Source organism: Aulonocara stuartgranti (genome assembly GCF_965226115.1).
Source record: "Aulonocara stuartgranti genome assembly, chromosome: 22".
Taxonomy (NCBI): Eukaryota; Metazoa; Chordata; class Actinopteri; order Cichliformes; family Cichlidae; genus Aulonocara; species Aulonocara stuartgranti.
This window is the reverse complement of record NC_138957.1, coordinates 33,625,614-33,646,178: the sequence shown is the minus strand read 5'-3', so window position 1 is coordinate 33,646,178 and position 20,565 is coordinate 33,625,614. Positions and strand designations below refer to the sequence as shown.

The window sequence follows — 20,565 nt, the reverse complement described above, 5'->3', positions numbered from 1 at the left end:
GTCGCAGCAGATGGCCCCGCCCCTCCCTGAGCCTGGTTCTGCCGGAGGTTTCTTCCTGTTGAAAGGGAGTTTTTCCTTCCCACTGTCGCCAAAGTGCTTGCTCTTAGGTGGTCCTATGATTGTTGGATTTTTCTCTGTATGCATTAATCTAGGGTCTTCCTTGCAATATAAAGCGCCTTAAGCCAACTTGTTGTGATTTGGTGCTGTATAAATAAAATTGAATTGAACTGAGAAAAATAATAATTTTCTATATGACTTTCTGTGTTTCTTACTTCCTTGCTTCCAATGCCCATTCAGTTGATTGAGCTTTCCAAGCATGTGTTTTATGTACAGTTCTTTTAAGGTCCCATCACAGCATTTCAATCAGGCTGAGGTCTGGACATGTACTTCACCACAGCAACACCTTATCTATCTTCGTTTTTGGCCATTCTGAGTTGTTGATGTGCAGGGGATCATTGTCCTCTACCAAGATCTAGTTTTATCAAGCTATATTTTTATACAGATGGCCTTTAAAATACATTGATATGCAGAAGAGTTGGTGGTCAACTAAATGACTGCAAAGTGCCCAGGTTCTAAGGCTGTGCATAATAGTTTGTATGAGGAAATATGCTGTATTTGATTTTCTCTGAACACACCACCGCATCACATGCAAATATCATGACTTTGGTCTTTTGGTGTGTACAAAGGATATTACTCCAGGAGGCTTGTGGTTTGTTCAGATACAGTTTTGCAAATCTAAGCTGTGTTACCATATTCTTGTTTGAGAGGAAAGTCTTTTTTTCAGGTCAGTCCTTCCAAACAAACCATACTTGTTCAATCTACTTTGGGGGAGATTTTGGTGTACAAAAAATTGAATTGAATTGGTTTCTGCTCAGAAAGGAACAGCAAATCAATAAAACTTCAGCTTTTATGGTGTCAGACATGCTGATTGTCAATTATTTAAGCATATTTAAATACAAGCACTTAGCGGCTACATATACTACTAATTTCTATGGAAGCAGTAATGGTGGGACTGCATAGAGTCTAGTGAACAAATTATTTTTTACATGAATCACAGTTTAAGAGCTCCATGTTTTTAACAACTGCTGCCAGCGTGCCTTTGAACAAAACGCTGAATCCTAAATGTTTTGCTAGAAAATTATAGACACTATAAACTGTGTGAGATTTAATACTTTGTTGAAAACAAAACAAAAAAAATGTTCAGCAAATCTTTTGTGTGTAAACAAAGGATTTAAAGGAAGCAGACGAGTTTAATACCTGTCACAAGCAGAGCTTGGAGCAAATAAGATGGGAACGTCGCTTTTTGGGTTCATGGATATAGCCGACACAGTCATCCAAAACACCCGGCAGCGATTATAATAAGCTTATAATTCACTAATATTACAAGGAGGCAGTTATTCAAGAATGCACAGGTCACATCAGCTTCAGGGAAAGCAAAGAAAAAAAAAAAAAAAAGTTCCTTATCCGTTTTCCACACAATGATAGAAACACCAGGAAATACAGAAAGTAAGAGGCACAAAAGTCTGTCTGAATGTAATCGTCAATTGTGCACAGCTGATTGATTGTGCAATAGCATTTTCATCTCTGCCCAAAGTGAACAAAGGTTGTTACTAAAGTGGGTAAATGAGCAAATTAGAAGGGATTTAGGTAGAACTAAAGAGATCTTCTCAAGCAAATGGTGCTTATCATCTTATTAGCCGGCTGGACTGTGGGCAGCTAGGGGGCAGAAACTGCTTTGGGCAAAAAGCTCTGGAGCTGCAGAAGAAGACATTGGGTGAAATTAAATTACAGTTACAGTCAGTGATGTCTACAGAAACTCATTTTAACTAAAGACCCAAATGAAACATTGCTGCAGAGCTGCTTCACCATTGCTTATCCTGCAGGCTGATGATACGCTCGCTGTTTGGAGGTCATGTGCTTGAACATACCTGATCTTTTCCTATAGTCTCTGTTTGTGTTGCACCAAAGCTATTTATGTGCTCTAAATGCCAAAGTGATTTTTCCTCATCTGCTGACACAAATGCCACATGCTGCCTGTTTGGCAATGGAAGAAACCTACTTTTTTTCCAGAGTTATTATTTGCATGTGCTGCTATGCTGTGATTATCAATCAGTCTGAGTGTTGTTTATCCACCTCATCACAATATCTTACAGAGAAGTCAGTTCATTACTCCCTCCATAATAGAATTCAATCACTCATAATGAATACCTGTCAAACTGAATGATATGTGACAGTTTCCAGTCCACAATTTATTGATTATTGTTACACCCCGGCCTAGGCAACCGGCGTGCAACGTATGAAAATAAAAATAAGAAAAAAAACACACGAGAAACAAACTAAAGCTCTCCACCAAAATCCCAAAACGAAGGTGTCTCAAACGAAAATATTAACAAACCCATTCACAGCTATTTACAACAAAACACCAAACTATTTACAACACGGGGGAGATCGCAACCATGACCAACTGACACACAGGGCTTAAATACATAGAAGGAGCAATCAGGGAATGGACCACAGGAGGGAAACACAGCTGGGGCAAATTAGACCTGACGAGACAAGGAAACGTAAACTGAACACACTAAGATAACAACAGACCTTCAAAGTAAAACAGGAAACACATGACAGTCAAGCAAAAACAAAACACTGACAACACCGAAACGTAACAATTATGTTCAATAATTTGTGCCAAATCCATCTTTAATTAAAGCCACCTTAATTAAATTATACGCAAAAAAAGGCTTTTCAGTGGACACTAGCAACTGGGACTAAACCCTACAATAAATTAACTGTATATTCAATTTTATAACTCTAGATTCCAATCTTTAGATACATATTCTGGTAAAAAAAAAAAAAAAAAAAAACCCAAACAAAACCAAAACAAAATTCTTATCTACATGCATATGCAAAAGTAGGTTTTTAAAAATGTGTATTAACTATTCAGTTTTTAATCACTCTAATACTCTCTAATTTAAAAACCACATTCATTACAACAGTAGGGCCTTTAATTTTTTGTGACTAATCTTTCCTTTTTATGTTCCCAACAGTCAAACAGGAAAAGCACAGGAACAAAACTACAGCTTCAGACTACAAGTCAGAACAATATAAAACAAATGTGAATCAAGTATCTCATGAAGTTATCACACCAAAAGCCTTGTGAGCACAGACTTAAAAAAAAGTCTCCCCGTTGGGCTTTTTTAAGACTGTGGTTCTTTGCATAGAACAGCAGAATGGTTGCAGTTTATCTAGGCTACAGGTCATTTAGAGCTTTATTGTATAAGCCATCACTAAGACACTAAAACCAACCAAAAGACACTGAGAGCCAGTGGAGTTCAAATGCATGAGATCGAAATGTGGATTAGACCATCGGCATACTTTCAAGATGTTAGGTTGATCACTTTAATCTCAAATCAGAGTCAAAGATAACACAAAGGCTCATAGCTTTTGATCGAACCCAAGAAACCACCAATTCCAAATCCCTGGATGGTGCATCTCTTTTTCACCCGGAGGCCAGGACTTTCTGTTTTGTCTTTGCTGAACTTTAAAAGAGTTTTCCTGACTTTTTTGCTTGGAAAAGAATTATAGCTGTACTCAAACCATGCATGCCATTTGGCTCTGCAAAAAATTAGACACGTGTCATCAGCATAACTTTGAATTTATGTTAAACATTTAAATCGTGCACAAGTGAAAATTATGCAAAGATGTAAATGGAAGCTTTCTGAACGCGGCTTACTTCGAAACCCAAAATCAAATTTTCAGTCGTTTAGAGCGAGACAAAAGGCTTTCTCTGTTCCAAATAAGCCATACTTGTTCAGTCTGTCTTTCTAATTTTAGTAGGACGAACTTTAATATTTAAAATACTAACTGAGGGCTGCAGAGTCTCTTGGAGGGGGGTGTTAGTTTTTCTGATAATTGTTCATGTCCACTGTAATGTTAAAACACACCCGAATGAAACTGTCACACTTCCTGATGATCAATTATTCAAGTGCATTTTATTAGCAGCAGCTGGTTAATTTCTGTGCAAGCGTCGCTGCACTTATCTTCCACAGGACTCTACAAAGTCCTCCGACAACTTTCTTTTTCATTTGACTATATGAATGAAATTTATTTACAGAAGTTCACAGAAGCTTTGTGAATGTGTTCCACTTAGAAAATCATAAAGTAGAACACGCAATTTAATATTTAGAAAGACATTTGTGTAATGAATTGTATCAAACAGAGCACTCACATGAAACCTGAGGGAACATGCTTGTATTAAAACTAAAGCATTTTTTAACAAATTCAATTCCTCCTCATCAAATATTGTTATTGCCAGGCCTAAAAGATGTAGTAATGATTACAAACAGTAAATGAATGGCTTGAATTAACAGAGTTTTCATGTATTTGTTTCTATCAATATTTTTGCACAGGGTGAGCGTTTTAAGAGCTGTATATTTTTTTCTAATGGAGCGGGCATGTCAATGTTAATTTAAAACATTAATTTTACCAACATAAATGAACAATTAGCTTTGGGTTGACAAAAATTATATATCTATCTAACAGTGTATTGTTGGCTGTAGATTCTTTTTTTCTTTCCACATTTTTCAGACTTATAAATTGATCAGGCTTGAAAAGTTAACTCAGAGAGCCTGTAGTGCAGTTTGCTTTTTGTGTTAATGGAGACACTTGCTGGCATGTGTTTATGGTAGCACTGACAAAATGACAGCAATGATGTTAAAATGGAGAGACAGATCAATGCACCCAGGCCCATTAAAGTAGCAAAAACAAACAGATTTAAATCTGAAAAGCATTTTTTATAATAAAACCAAATATATTAAAAGAAATCATCCACGTTTAGCATCATCACTGGTTATATTGCAGACTTTCTTCCACCACTGACCCACTTTGAATGGAGTTCACTCATTTTTGGCTGGACGAACCCCAGTTGTCCTCTGTTAGCCAAAAACCAGCTGGAGGCTAAGTGCCTTGCGTGCCTGCACTTGGGTAGGAGTCTTTAAGCAAGGTGAAAGTATCATTCATTCAGCTTTCCCCACCGCGCCTGTGCAAGGATTCGAACCCTGTCTAATTGACTACATTGCATTCACTGCACTGTAGTCACTGCAACCTTGAGATGTGGCGTGAGGCAAGGATCTCATCTAAACTGCACCCTAAGCCTCTGACACTGGGAAGAGTCACGCAGGCATTTTCTCAACAACACATCAAAAATTGCCTCCCTCTCCAAAGCTCCTCTAACAATATTCAGCTCTGATTTTGGGAGAGAAGGGTATTCAGGCTGGCTGTGGGCTAATAGCCTACAAAGTCAAAAATGCACAGTGGCTGCAGGCTAATAGGCAGCCGCGGCTGAGCTGACTGAATGGCTGAAAAGGAAATAAGGCTGGTAGGAGAGGGATCGAAAGGGAGACATGAGCAGGAAGAAAGGAAAGAAAGGCCAAGGAAATATAGGATGACATGGAGAGGGAAAGCGATGAACAAAAATGAGGTGAAGTAAGAGACAGAGAAAGACTGCTAATCCTCAGCTGATGCAATGCTACAGGTGCAGGTTTCACCCTCACCTCAGTATGCTCAGTCGCTTTCTTTTCCCTTCATCCTTCATTCTTTTTCTCACCACTCGCCCTCTGTTATTCCCTGCTGCCCTTGTCTCTGAGAGCTACATCAGGTGGGGTTACAGGTGCAACAAACAAATCCCTCACCTCCCTCCTCCCCAACTCTCTCCTCAGCTGGCTCAAGCCACATTAATCCAGTGATGTAGATTTACAGCGACAGGCCGGCCCAGTGAGCCCCTGGTTAGTTCTCTTCAATTCTAGAATGTTCTTCTGAGTGTCCTTTTGTTTTTTACCCTGGTCTTTCCTCCTCCTCCTCTGCTCAAGATGCCTTTCTCATGTTCCACAAGCTGTTGTGCCTTTTTCTCATTGCTACTGATGCTTTTGACAAATTTCTTTCAAATATTTCATGTAGCTGCTTGGCTAATCCCAAGTGAAGGATTAGTGCGACACCTGACCCAGTCAGTAAGTAAAACCAAAGATGAAGAGCAGCTCACTCTGCACACGTATTCAGTCTTCTTGCCATTATATCTTTTGATGGAAAGAAGGTGAATTAATGCTTGCTGAGAGGCAACAACCACCAATAGTCTTAGATTTTATACAGAAAAGTGTCATTGCTTTCATGATTTTTTTGGTAATAAAGTTTGGGTCTGTTGGTTAAGGTGCATAATGCACTGTGCAAATGTGATGGCCTGGTTTTAAATCCCTCCCAGAAATGTTACTGCATGACATCCACTTGAATTGCTTCCTTATCCTTCACTCTCTTTTTACCTTGAAATGTTTTACAAAATAAAAGAAAGCTGAAAAAATAAATATATTTATTAGAAAAGCACAGCATCGTTCTTGCCCGTAAGTGTAAAAAGAGTATATTTATAACAGCTGGTCAAATTTAAAACCTGTAGTACAACATCTAATAATGGTCAGCTGTACAATAGTTATTAATGATTTGGTAATTTTCAAAAGACAGAATGAGCACATCAGCAGCTGCAAAGCAATCTGAGAAAATTGTAAGGTTGCTAAATATTGATATGCCCACATATTTGTGTCATGTAGGAAAATATACAGAGAGGACGGTTAATAAAATAATCTGATACCGATTTTTAGCAGAACAGGCTGCTGCTGGCACAATGGGTTTATTCAATGTATATTATTTGCAGTAAAACAGAAAACACTTAGATGTTTTACTGGATTTAGATGTTAACTCCAGAAACTACTAGAAAACTATATACTACAATATAGTATTCTATAAACTATTATTTGTATATACTATATATTTTTGTCAATTAAACTCATAAAAAGAATTTAACAATTGAAAACAGCAATCTGTTAAGTTAAATGTGAAACGGTAATCACCTCAATGCAATGTTGCCCTGAGAGCCCTTGTGCCCAGATGGTTATATGGATGTTATTTCGGAATGGTCTGTACCCCATGGAAATGGCGCTGCCTACTGGTAGAAGCCTCCAGCAGCAGGACGATGCTGCCAGGGCATAACTCGAGGAACATGATAAAGAAAAAAGTCCAAATTCCCAAAGTTCAAATCTGATGAAGCTCCTGTGTACCTGATCTCCAAAGGCCTTATCCACATGTCTCAGTGACAAACACAGAAGGGAGACCTAATTCACACGTGGTTAAACATACTATCAAATTGGGTATGTATCTGCGGCTGAGTAAAGTTTCCCATGTTATACTGCATATGCCCAAGTGGCCAGAAGAGAAAAAAAAAGTACATTTAATAGAAAATATATGCATTAAAGAATAAGAAGGTAAGTAAGCAAGGCTGTATGTGTAACAAAACAAACAACTTGTTCTCCCATCTGTCTGCATCCATGTTTTGTATTACTGACATCTTGTGGCTGCAGTTGGCTTTTGTCTCTGGAAGCAGGATTAACACTACTTGCCCCCAACTTTACTGGAATCAAGCGCACTAGATTTCATAGATAACTGTGTCCTGTTAACAAGAGCTGGAGCTTGTCAAGTTGAAAGACTCATGGATATTGTAGATAACCCTCTGGTCTTCGACAAGAGATTTATGGTACTTAGTGTGCTAGACAAGCTCTGCTTTCACTGATCTGAGATGATTTAACATCTGCACTTTATGTTGAAACAGCTAGCCTTAGAAAGTGAATTATCATCTTATGATTTATCATCATAACACTTATTCTTTCTCTAACTAACCACCTTGGTCAAAATCTGTGCTGTAGTGGAATCAGCAAAGAAAGCACTGACAACAGAGAGGAGGTGTTAGCTCTTACTATGTGTAGTTTTAATTTAAGAAAAAAAAAACAGACAAGTTGAACTGGTGCAGGTGTCACCAACACTTTTAGATTAGTGTCTCTGAGTAATCACTTTAACCAGCTGTTTTAATACACCACCTTTATTCGTCATTAATGCTTCTTATAGTAGAGATCTTTGGACAGTTTGCCAATAGTGGTTCCATAGTGTAGTAATAGACAGTTTTATCTAACAGTGACCGATCCCTAGTTTAATCCCAAAGGGAGCTACTTTTGATATAGGAGTGGTCAAAAAAAAAAAACTCCTCTGCAGTTTTCAGCTAATAGTTAATATGCAGTAGATAACTATAGAGGTAATAACGTTTTACAATTCTTCAGCAGAAATCAGTGCAGAAAGGTGAAAATACCCTGGATGAGTGAAGGACGGTGGAGGGTGTCATCTTCTCTTCACAGGTGCTGTTACCACTGGTTCGTTGAATCTTAAATAATGATTAGGTATGTAAGTAACTTCAACACAAATGCCAAGACCCAAGATTTCCCAGTTGAACGTTACATTGTAACAAGGTGATCAATGTTACTCACTTCACCTGTCAGTGGTTGTGAAGATGACCTATGTATTGATTAATATGTGCAGGGATGGATTCAATGCAGCCACAGAGGTTTTTGGGCTGCTGCACAAATCAGTTCATGCCTTGGTTGTTCGAGATGCTTAAACTAGAAAGAATCTCTTAACATTACAACCTAGGTAGTTACAGCAGTGTTCAAAGTCTATGTGAAGTAAATTCTGGTGTGTTTCAAAAGGCACAATTCACGTTAGAACATAAACAATTTGGGGGGAGATATTTTGGACAGAACCAAAATCATACACATATCCCTGTCCCGCCATTATAAACTAAGTTAAGATTAAACATGGTCATTTCATTACATTATCAAGTACAAAAAATAAGGCATTTACTAACATACTAACAATATGTCAGTAAATGTGGCCCTAAAGATCATAGCACATCAGGATTAATGGCAAGAGGTCATTCCCCTCCATACAGAAGTTAAAAAAGGGTCGAGCTTTGGGGTTTTGCTCTGTAATATGAGGGGATAAAATACTAGTAGTGGAAAGACAGGACAGACCTGGGGTTATAACCCAAACACATGGTTTCCCTGCTTCTTCTTGGTTGGTAAGAATGCAGTAAATATTCCAAAGTCTTACAGCTGAGGAAGGTGGTTAGCTAAAAGTTACTTAAGATTTCTTTTTTCTTGTGGTTGACAGCACTTGCTGTTTCAGCGTAGAGGTAACTAGCTATATTCACACCACCAATTCATCTTCCCTCACTGAATTAGCAGAACAGTTGGTCTCCATAACCAATGGCAAATAATCTAATAGTGAAATAGTTCTTTTAAGCCTTCCCGACCACTCTGGGCACTTTCACATTATAAGGTGCATTCACCCACACAATAATACAGTATTTTATTTTGTATTCTAATTGCTTTATCTATCACACATATACATCACTGGATATATCAGGGACAATGTGGGGTTATTTACCCAAAGATACATCATCCTGTGTACTGGAGAAGCCAGAGAATGAACCATAAACCTTCTCAGTTGGTGAGCAACCAGTCTGCCTCTAGAGCCAGAGCCGCCCCTGAATGTCTGATTTTCGCTACATTTCCTAATAATTATGATGCATATTGGTTAATGAAGAGTCACACTGATAGAGAGCTGTGGATTGCCACAAATACCTGTCTCCACTGTGACCATTTCACAAACTTTCATCTGGGACAACCAGAAATCTGCTGTTAGTCATGAATCAGGACGACATGAATCAGGCATCCTCCCTCCTGTCCTTCCTCCTCTCCTGCCAACATATGGTGCCATCATCATCATCATCAAGATAGAGAGCAAATTTAATTTGGCTCTAATTTAATCTACACCTCATAAATTTATGTCATTAAGTGTCACATCAGTCTTTGGTGACTCTGGTACAATAGATGTTTTCTGTTGTCCTTTTTTTTCCCTCACCCACTGTTTCATGCCAAGCCAACCAGAAACACACACATTCCTGACAACATGTCCACAAATGGGATATGTTAACTTGGTGTGCATCAATTAACTTTGACCCTGTAACACCTGTCTCACAGTGTGCCCACCATCTCCTCTACCTGTCATCTATCACCTTATTGGTCTACCTTCACTCTTCCTATTCTTTCTATTTCCTCCCTCCCCACAACTTAATTCCCTTCTTCCTGTCTCCCTACATAATTTACTTTTTTCATTTTCTTTTTCATCCAGTTTTCAATCCACTGTTATCTCTTCCCTCTTTTTCCTTCCCTCCCCCTTTGCAGATCATTCATTTCTTTTTTTTACATTCTTCCTACCTTTGCTTACTGACAGTCCTTCCTTTCACATCAGTCTTTTATCCCTTCCATTTCTCTTCCTTCCCTTCTTCATCACCTTTCTTTTCTTCACCTCTTCTTGCTTTTGCAACCACTTCTTTCTAATAGTATTCCTTTATTTCTCATTCATTTCATCACTTCTGTCCTACTCCTACCATCCTCCTTCTATCACAGTATTCCTTTTTTCCTCCCTCCTCTGCCATCCCATCAGACCTTATCAATTTTCCTCTTTCACTTAACTTCAGTGCTTCCTTGCTTCCTCTGCTACAATTCTGCATTTTTCCTTGCCTTTTCTTTTCTTCTTGCCCCCATACTGTTTACGGTACTGTGTAACAGTTTGGAGCCACCCCTCATTTCTTTATTTTGTCTCCAAGAACCCAGACTTTCTTGTAATTTCTGAAGTGGTTTTGAACTATGAATGTTCTTGGGAAAGCCTGGAGAACCAAAGGTTTTTTGACATTAGTTGTTTTGTTTTTTCCATTTACATACATATAAGATTAGAGGACATTAGAGGCCCTTCAACAGATCCACTACTGTTTGCCAAGCCTCATGAGAAACCTCAGTGGAAGGGTGGGTATCAAGAAGCCATTCTTTAAGAAAGAAAACAGGGAGAAACAAAAAGACTGAAGTATGCTTAATTCATTTGAAAGGTTCAACTATATTCACACATAACTGTTGCATCCATTTTCCCCTGCAAAATCTAAAGACATGAGGGATGACTCCAGACTTTTCCACAGTACAGTACGTCCTTTAATCTTCCAACGTCCTGTCATCATCTCTTTTTTGCCTTTCCTTCTCTTTCTCCTCCTTCACCTCCCACCTCCATGCCAATCTCTCTTGATTTGGCACTGCAGGTTTACTTAGTTCCCTCTCTACACTGTTGACAGTGGCACAGGTTCTGAATCAGATATGCTCAAAGAGTGTGTGTGTGTGTGTGTGTGTGTGTGTGTGTGTGTGTGTGTGTGTGTGTGTGTGTGTGTGTGTGTGTGTATTAGGGGCAATGGAGGACAAGGGGAGTCATGTCAGTGTATGATGAAACACACCTAGAGATGAATGCAGGTCCATTCATCTCCTTGCTCTCAGGCATCCATTCACAAAGGCTGATGGAGTGCACTGATAAAAAAGGATGAAGAAAATAAAATCAGCAAACATGAACGGTCTGACTGTGAGTAGGAGGGAACAGAGGAGCGAGGAACAAGTAGACAACAAGTAGTCTAAAATGGAATGAAGGAAGGATGTGAGGGAAAAGTACTGAGGTGAAGGAAAAAAACATGGATGAGGGATGGGGAGAATGGGGGAAAAGAAGTGGAGAGATTTATTGAAAAGGAGTAGAGAGAGATGCAAAAGGAACTGAAGTAAGCATAAAATGTGGAGCAACGGAAGGAAGAAAAGGTAAAAGGTCAAAGCAAATAGAAGACGAGTAGCATGAAATATGAACCACTGCATGCAATCACAATACATTTTAAGGATGTGGTTTCAATTAAGGACAACCTAGACCTGACCCTTACACCAACCTTCCTTTAATGCCACAAAATAACAGAAATGTTCCACAGGTAATTCAGGAATATCACGCAGGAAATGGGGAAAAAAGAAGAAAAAGGAAAGAAGACAAAAATGAAGAACTGAAGGAAGATAATGGACAAAGGAAAGAAGAAGAAAATGAAAGACGAAATAGAGGAACGAGTACTAAAAGGATGGAGTGAAGGATAGAAGGAAGGAAGAATGAAAGGCATGATGGTGGCAGTATAATCAGAGACCAAAGATGAACAGAAATAATCAGCATAATGAACACACAAAAAGCAAGAAGAAAAAATAAACAAAGTTAGGAGAAGAGGAACAAAAAGTATAAAAATGACAAAGATATTGGAAGAGAGGTAGGAATGAATGAGGGAGAGAAAGAATACAACAGCAGGAAAACAGAAAAGACAGGGAAAGAAAAAAAAGGTAAAACAAGAAAAAACAAAGTTAATCAATAAAGCAAAAACTGAATAAAGTCCATCCGACTCCTGAAAATGACCCAAAATGGCTGAACTCATTTAGCCTGTCGCAGCCCTTCAGTGGATATGATGTCATTGCCACACACTCACTCCTGCGCTCTCTCTCTCCCACTCTCGTGTGTGTGTAAATGTGTTTCAACAACACTTGGGGATTATGTGACTGAAATGAAGTATTCAGACAGCTTAGTGTCACAATTAAATGTGTGTGATTTTGGCAAAGAGACGGAGAACGAGAGAGGAAGACTGACAGCGAACGGTGAAAGAGACACACACACAGACGGGCAGCGTCAACCTTCGGTCGCTCTGTCTGTCTGCCACTCGCTCTGCTTCGCCACCATTATGCTGTGATGGATTGTGGGAAGTGATGACACATGACAACTTCTACTGCTGTATTCATACACAGAGACACAGCAGACCAGGTGGCAACTTCAGAGAGGCACCTCTGCACACTAAGTGGGGGGTTTGAGTCATATCTCTCTCCTTGTCAGTTTGCTTCTGTAGTCCCTTTTCTTTCTTGACCCGTTCTTTCCTCCCTTTCTCCTCCTACTCCTTAGATTTTCTTATTTCGTTCTTTCTTCGTTTACTTTACAGGTGGTGACAGCAGTCACACGGTTTAGCCTTACCAGCATCCCGACAGCTGTAGCTAACAAGCTACCAGATGCTGTTAAACTCTGTTGGCCTCACAATTTTTAAAACTAATTTTACAGTCTGTTCGCTCGGTAACCTGGAAGTCTAAGTGGCTTCAAGACAAGTTAAAAGAAAATTACAGATAAGAAATATTTCTTATTTTAATGGCTTTAACTATTGTTTCTAACACTGCACTCACAAAAGACCTTTTCCATAGCAGACACCTGGCCTTGTCCCAAAGGAAGGTACAGGTATATAACTGATTGCTCAGTTCCACTTAGATGGGCCCATCCTTTTTTGCATGATGGTTCACTGTCACAGTGTAGTGAGTCCTGGTTAATTTCACTTGTTTTCCCTGCACCAGTGTAAAATGTCTGCTGTACTGAAAGTCAGCCCTCAACATTCAGGCTCACAGAAACACTTCTGAAGCCTGCTGCCCAAAACAGCAGACTGCAAACAAACTAACAAACTTGAGGCTTCTCAAGACATCGACTGAAGTTGCTCTTTCACGAATATAACACATAGCAGAAGGCAGCCCGCTTACCAGACAGCCTCGTGTCTGGAAATACTTTGGTCCTCCATGTTTAAATGTTCAGGATGTGGGACACATGAAGAACACACATTTACTTCAGCTGTTTTTTGTGCATATGGAACTTTGTACGAGGAAGCTGGCAGGAAAAAGACATTTGATGGACAATTTGACTGAACTACACATTTGCGTTCTCACATTCAGCTCTTTTGGTTAATGCCTTCAAAGGTTTGGGACTGCAATGCAGGTATAAGAACTGCATAAAGCAAATTATGTACTGATAATCTTTAAAGTACAGTATGTGCATCTGAAATGTCAACAGAGAGCATACTCATTGCCCATGAGTATGGTGAACCACCCGCATCCCTAAAGCATTCAACCTAGGGCAAGCACTGGATAGTAATTTCACAGTTCACCAAGTAAATTTGGCTAATCTCTTGTCTTGTTTACAACCTGTCTGATCATCATCTCTGGTGTGTAAAACACTGTAATAAACCAGAATTATGCACTGACAGATGTAATCCCCCAGAAGCTGTGGGTATCCATCACACTGGGCCTCTGTGAACATGTGCAGGTGGTGTTACACATCAAAATTTGCATTGATGTCTGCTGTTATATTTCCCAGTATAATTAAAATGTACAACAATAACTGGCCTTGCAATCACTGAATCCTGAGTTTTTGTTTAAAGTATGCTAATGTGTGCAGAGGCTGCATCTGCGCATAGCTGTGCAGAGTTTATATCTGCCCTCGTGTCTATATCTCCTTCATGAGAAATGAGTAATGTCAGCAGGGCAACCAGGCTTTATAAAACACATTTTCTGAAAACATCCCCAGAACATCATCCTCACAAATAATGAATTCAATACAGTACAGTACAGTCTGCAATTCTTCCTTTCGCTTAAACATGCACCACTTCGTAGCCCACAGATTCCTCTACCTGTAGACATCTACTTTAAATCTCGTGCTCTGGTGCAGTAACATTGTGGAAAAAGTATGAATATTGTAAGAATGAATGATTGTGCTAATTTGTTAGTGCAGGAGATCATGGCTCTGTGGTGTAGAGCAGCTATAATGATCCTGCTGTTCTTGAAACTAAAGGCTGCTAGTTGCAGCTTCAGACCTGATTTGTCCCTTTTTTCCCCCTGCTAAGAATTAGAGGCAACTGGTCTGCAGCCACAGACTGCTTGTGTCTTTTAAAAAGTTAAATATGTTTAAGCTCCTAAAAAAAATTTCTTGCTTTGACAAAAATCCCTTAAAAATAGCAAAATGTAAGCAGTGTTTACACTGATTTCAGTACTCCTTGGTGTAGAACCTACAAGGCAATAAAGACCACTGGATAGCAGTGCACACTGGAGATTAGAGAGCAGTTTCACCTTCTGTTTTCTTGTGCAGCTCAACCACCAATTAATTCCAATTTTGCTCAGCTCCTATTTGGTTATTGCCAGACTTTTGCAGGCATTCAGTGTTTCACAAACATTCAGTGTTTTCTTTTTAATGCACATGCTAACTACGGTAGAAGTCATTATAGTAATACGGTACTTTCATTACAGATCACTACAAGAAACATTAGTTATTTCAAATGGATCACTGAAGATCAGGGATTTTTTTAGCATTAGGAAAATATCACACTTTGGGTTAAAATATAGGAGTTTGCATGTTCTCCCCGTGTTTGTGTGGGTTCTCTCCGGGTACTCTGGCTTCCTCCCACTGTCCAAAGACATGCACTTAGTGGAGATAGGTTAATTGGTTAATCCAAGTTGCCCATAGGTGTGAATATGTGAGTGCGAATGGTTGTCTGTCTCTGTGTGTTGGCCCTGCGACAGACTGGCGACCTGTCCAGGGTGTACCCCGCCTCTCGCCCTATGACAGCTGGGATAGGCTCCAGCGCCCCCCGCGACCCTGAAAAGGATAAGCGGACGCGAATGGATGGATGGATGGGTTAAAATACAGCGATTATCAGTTGTGTCAGAGGTCAGTTTTTCAGCTTGAAAATCTTCTGAGGGGATGAATTACAGATGTAAACATATGTGATGCATATATACACACATATATATATATATATATACAGTAAGTTTCTAAGTCTTACTGGCTGTCATGGAAAAAGGACAGTTTGTACATTTAGAAGAAGAAATGGTGCCCTTTTTGTCAACTTTTTAACTGCAGCTGTATATTTTAAACTTAATTAACATCACAAGTGTTTGCCCTATAAAGTGGAATATTTGTAGTCTCTGGGTTTTTTTTATCACCTTTTCTGCTGTTGGACCATTATCTGTCATGGTCTAACCTCCAGTGAATCTGACAGCAACTGCAGTTGCCCCATTTATTCTCTTGTTTCATTTCAAGGTCCCTGACATGACAAAAGGCCGCCTTATCCTCATCACCTTTGAAGTCATGCTGCGTGTATGACCTCAGACTCACATGATGTTTTGGCAAGTTGAGGGCTTCACAAAAGGAAGGGGGGGGGGGGGGGGGGGTGAATATGGAATAAGACTTGCGGTGTGTGATAGTCTGAGCCAAAAAGCTACCATCCTTATCCATCACACCTTGTCCAGCTTAAGTACCTAACAAGAGATAAAACGCCTGGATCGGGCCAAACAGCCCGCTGGCGTCAGAAACAGCATAAAAAAACTCTGCTGCCTCAGCAGTTGAACGGTGGAAGCAGGAGATCAGCACAGCCAAGATGTTTTTCCTCTACTACGAGGGGCATAAGGTCACACAAACATGTCCAAGATGTCAATCGTGATTGAATATAAGACAGAAATGTTGATACTGTTGCTCTCAGCTTGGGTATAGACCCTCAATAGCTCCAGCACTTCTAGTTTCTGAAACCATGAAATTAAAAAGGAACCATGCCAACATATATCCATTCATCTCAGTTTGAAGCTTATAGTGAAAGGCAGTAAACAATACCTATGAGCATATAAGTAAGAAAGGAATCCATATCCACACTCCTATCTAGTTGTTTCACGCATCTGAAAGGCTTCTATTTCCCTGGGAATAGAAAATGGGAGTCTTTACTGTTAATGTCACACTGACCATCAACTCCCACTCTGCCATGTAACTCAATTACAGACTCAGCCACACTCATACAGTCTGCTGTATAGAAATAGACGGGATGAATAGTGTGTTTATACTACATGACTAGAAATTCAATTCACAGTGGGCTCAAGCCAAGCGTATATCCAAACTGTTGAATCAGCCACACGCACACACTGCTGGAACTAAATCATCATCAGTGCCAGAAGTGTTTTATCTTATTATGTTTTAAGGAAGTGTGTGTGTGTGTGTGTGTGTGTGTGTGTGTGTGTGTGTGTGTGTGTGTGTGTGTGTGTGTGTGTGTGTGTGTGTTGGTTGGAGTGAAGGAGCAGGAGGAGGAGAAGGGAGCAGGGAGGGGTTCATTCTCCTAGCTCTGAATCCCAATTTCCCCTGTCTGTCCTGGGGAGTGATCTTCACGCACACAGCCTGCTGCTTGCTGGTGCACCAGCTGCTGATGCGCGCGCGCACACACAGACGAATGATCCCGGATCTGATAGCTGCCCTACAGCTAATAATACTGAAGCAGGGAGAGCAAAAGGGGTGAGAAAGACGAGGTTTGGTGGGGTAAACAGTGGGTGGAGGGTAACAGATATGTGAGAGCCCTGAGGTGCAGTAAGACAGAAGCTGGAGAGGGCAAAACGCACATATGCGCAACAACCGGTTGGAAAATTGCAGAATGCAAATGCCTGTATGGTGAGGACGCGAAAAGGCATGTATGCGGTTTTTTAGAAATGTCACATCTGAATCACAGCTGCTTTCATCTGTCTGTCACTGGCAGCAACTTGCGCTCTGACTTCACGCGTGACAGGCTGATTGAGGAGGGATGGAAGGATTGCGCACCGGTCCTTACGTGTGTGCGCGTCCGGGTGAAAGACAGACACGCACGGCCATGTAGCCAAGCACGCGCATCAATGACAGAGGGGTCAAAGCCTCGCGCACCGGCAGGCTGCGTCCTAGCCGTGACAGCACGAGCCAGTAGAAAGTATCTCGGGATTCACATACGTGCACAACGAGCCCCGTAGAAATGCAGCAGAACATCTCACATCTAACAGCCGGAATGTGAAGGGCAAAGCCAGAGACAGTTGTCTGAGACACGGCGCAACATTTTCACCTTCAGCGTAAAAGACAAGAAAGCAAAAGGGGGAAGAGAAGAGGGTCCAAATTGAGACATGACAAGAATCTACTCACTGTTTTCAGGAGCCCCGCACTCTTTTTCTTCTCTTTTTGCTCTCCGCGTCTTCTCTCCGTGCACCACAATCCATCCGTCCATCCCTCCGCTGGACATTTCCTGCGGCATAGAGCCTGATCGATTCTAATGTTGCGGGATAATGTCCTCGGGATGAAAGCGAAACAGCTCACCCCTCCCGACAAAAAAGAAAATAGCAAAGAATCGCGCGCACGCACAGTTTCGACCTTTCCTCCACTCGGCGAGGCTACATGTTGCTGACTGCTACCTCTCTGTCCCTCTCACTCACTCTCTCCTCTCCCGTTATTTTGTTAAAATTCAGTATGTACGCTCCGTCACCTAGCAACGTCTCTCTACCTCCCTCTCTCTCCCATCCACCTCTCTGGGTCCTCATTACTTCCTCACGACACGTGTTGAATGCTAAACTAAGTTGTCCGATGTAAACTGTTTTATTTTAACTTCACCTAAATATTTGTTTCTTCTTTCCTGTAGCCTTCATCACTAATCTCTCTCCCTACCCCACCATAGACCTCATCCTCTCCTTCATCCTCCACCTCTGTCTCTCCATCACTCCCCAGGGATGCTTTTCCTCTTCCTTTATTTTTCACCAATTCACTCAAACGTCTTTTTTATACCTGTGTTTTCGTGCGGATCTTCCTATTTTCAGTCCACAATAAAATTTGAGGGACACAAACATATGTACAGAAAAAAAAGGTAAAAATCCAAATATGTTTTATGCAATTCAGTTTAACCTTGTATCTATCTACACTAGTATATTTCTTATTCTGATGACTGAATATGTATTTTAGAAGTGCACTTGCTGAGTGCAGCACACAGATTGTTTTTTGGTAATCACTGTTTATGGAAATTAAGAAATAGAGAGGCAGCTCATTAGCCTAGAACAGAACTTTGGCTGGCCTTTGTTATTGCTTTCATCCAGATAGTATTTTTACATAATTGCATAATCAGATGTTTATAATTTGGGAAGCCAACGGCTAGTGTGCTGATTTAGACTCTGGGGGCAAAAGCCAGTTTTTCATGGCCTCCAGTGGCGATAACAGAACCAGGATTTTTGTTCTTGATCTGTCTATCAGTCATCATTCATGATGAGGCATTTAACAAAATAATAAAATGACACTTATTAAAAGATGATTGTCAATGTTTTCATGTCTGCTTGTTTTTTTTTGTTTTTAATAAATATCTTAGAGTTGAAATCTGTCAGTTTCTCTCCACATTAACTTTTTACAAGCATCCAACAAAAATCTGTTCAAACATGATTGGTCAGTCGTACTGGACTACAGATGGAAACATTTAGGTATCAGTTTAGTGGCACTTCTCAAACTTTTTGTAACAACAAATATCAATCAATCAATGTCAATCAAACATAGAAAAATAGGGGTTAAAGCTTAATTTCATGATGATTAATGATCATAGCAAACTCATTTTGATGTATTTTTGCAGTCCTCATCAGCACCATCAGCACCTGGGTCCACCACAAAGTTTCAGTTTATATGAACTGAGTTATGTAAGATGCAATCATTAAACATAACTAATACTGACTCATGGTCTTAAAGTGAGAGTCATTTTTTCAGGGATTTTTGCCTCAATATGTACAACACAGCTCTGCTGATGCTGTATAACCCAGCAGAATATAAATATGTTAAGTCCCTAGGTTCTGTAAATGAAAAAGTTGGTAAATTATCAAATGTAATCCAGTTTTCAGCGCTTACAGTGTAGCATGTGGGTATCAGCGCTATCAGCGCTAAGACTTGTTCTGTCTTCCAGTCATTGCTACCTGATGTACATGCATACAAAAAAATTAATACGGTGGTGGTTTTGAAATCCTCTTTTTGCTCTTCACATTAACTGTTTACCTGCTTCCAGTATAAGCCTCCTCAAACACAGCTCAGAAGTCCTTTTCTGGCATGCCCAGCTTCAGAAGCTTAAAAAAAGATCACAACCTATATTCTGCATACAAGCAAAACAGAAAAATGAGAATCAAAGAGGAATTTCTGAAAAAAAAAAGTAATAATCATCACAAATTCCTTTTGGTTTGTCTTCCCTACAGAAAATAAACCATATTTTTTCTACAGAAATAAACATTCCTAATAGTTTAAACCCTAATTTCCTGGTGGTCAGCATCCCTGTCTGCAGTGGTTCTGTTTCCCACCACTGTGGTCTTCCCCAAAGTCTAACAACTACTGCTTTGTAGAGAAGTGCTGATTTGCACCACATAGTTCAGTTCAAGTCAATGACAACAACTGCAACCTTAAGTCCCTACAATAATACAGAGAAAACCCCAACAATCAAACCCCTTTTGAACAAGCACTTAGTTAAAGTGGGGAGGAAAAACTCCCTTTCTACAGGAAGACACCTCCGGCTCAATCAGCCATCTGCTGTGACCGGATGGAGGTAAATGGCCTGTTTCTTATATAGCGCTTTTCTACTCATCTGAACACTCAAAGTGCTTTAAACAACTTGTTCATTCACCAAATCACACCCATTCGCACAAGCACTTTTTCCTAAACTGTTTTTCCTAAGTGCTTCCTAACTAACATTCACACATCATCCATACTCGATGGATGCATCACAGAGCAAACTATGTAGTTTAGAACTCTTTAATCTACTAAATAGACATAATTCATATAAGATAATTAATACACAGCTTGCAGAATATGATGAAGCTGTACTAATAGCGTCTAACTCAGTACAATAGAAAATAGCTGAAGTTCAAGGCTGATTTTTTAATTAAAAAAGATACTGAATGTATAAACTATTTCAATCTCTAAGCTAAGAAAAATAAGGAGTTTAGTGATATAAAAATGGGGATTTGTAGGTTGGTAGTTTTTAAAGTTGATTTATTGGAGATTATATATATATATATATATATATATATATACGCTGTGTAAAAAGGAACACACAGATAAGCAAAAAACACCAAGCTTTGTTAGTTTTTCCGGCTTTTGTTTGCCTCCTCTTCACCTCACACTTCTTTCATTTCACTTGTTTCTCAAATCGAGTTGTTATTC

General features: G+C 39.9%; 1 protein-coding gene across 1 annotated transcript in view; it reads right to left on the bottom strand.

Moving 5' to 3' along the window:
- Positions 1 to 18,240, bottom strand: part of grin2da (glutamate receptor, ionotropic, N-methyl D-aspartate 2D, a) — a 264,679-nt gene extending 246,439 nt beyond the window's left edge. The window contains exon 1 of the mRNA XM_082520396.1: positions 17,539 to 18,240. The gene's annotated coding sequence lies outside the window, so the exon portion shown is untranslated. The remainder of the gene's footprint in view (positions 1 to 17,538) is intronic.
- Positions 18,241 to 20,565: the final 2,325 nt, after the last annotated feature.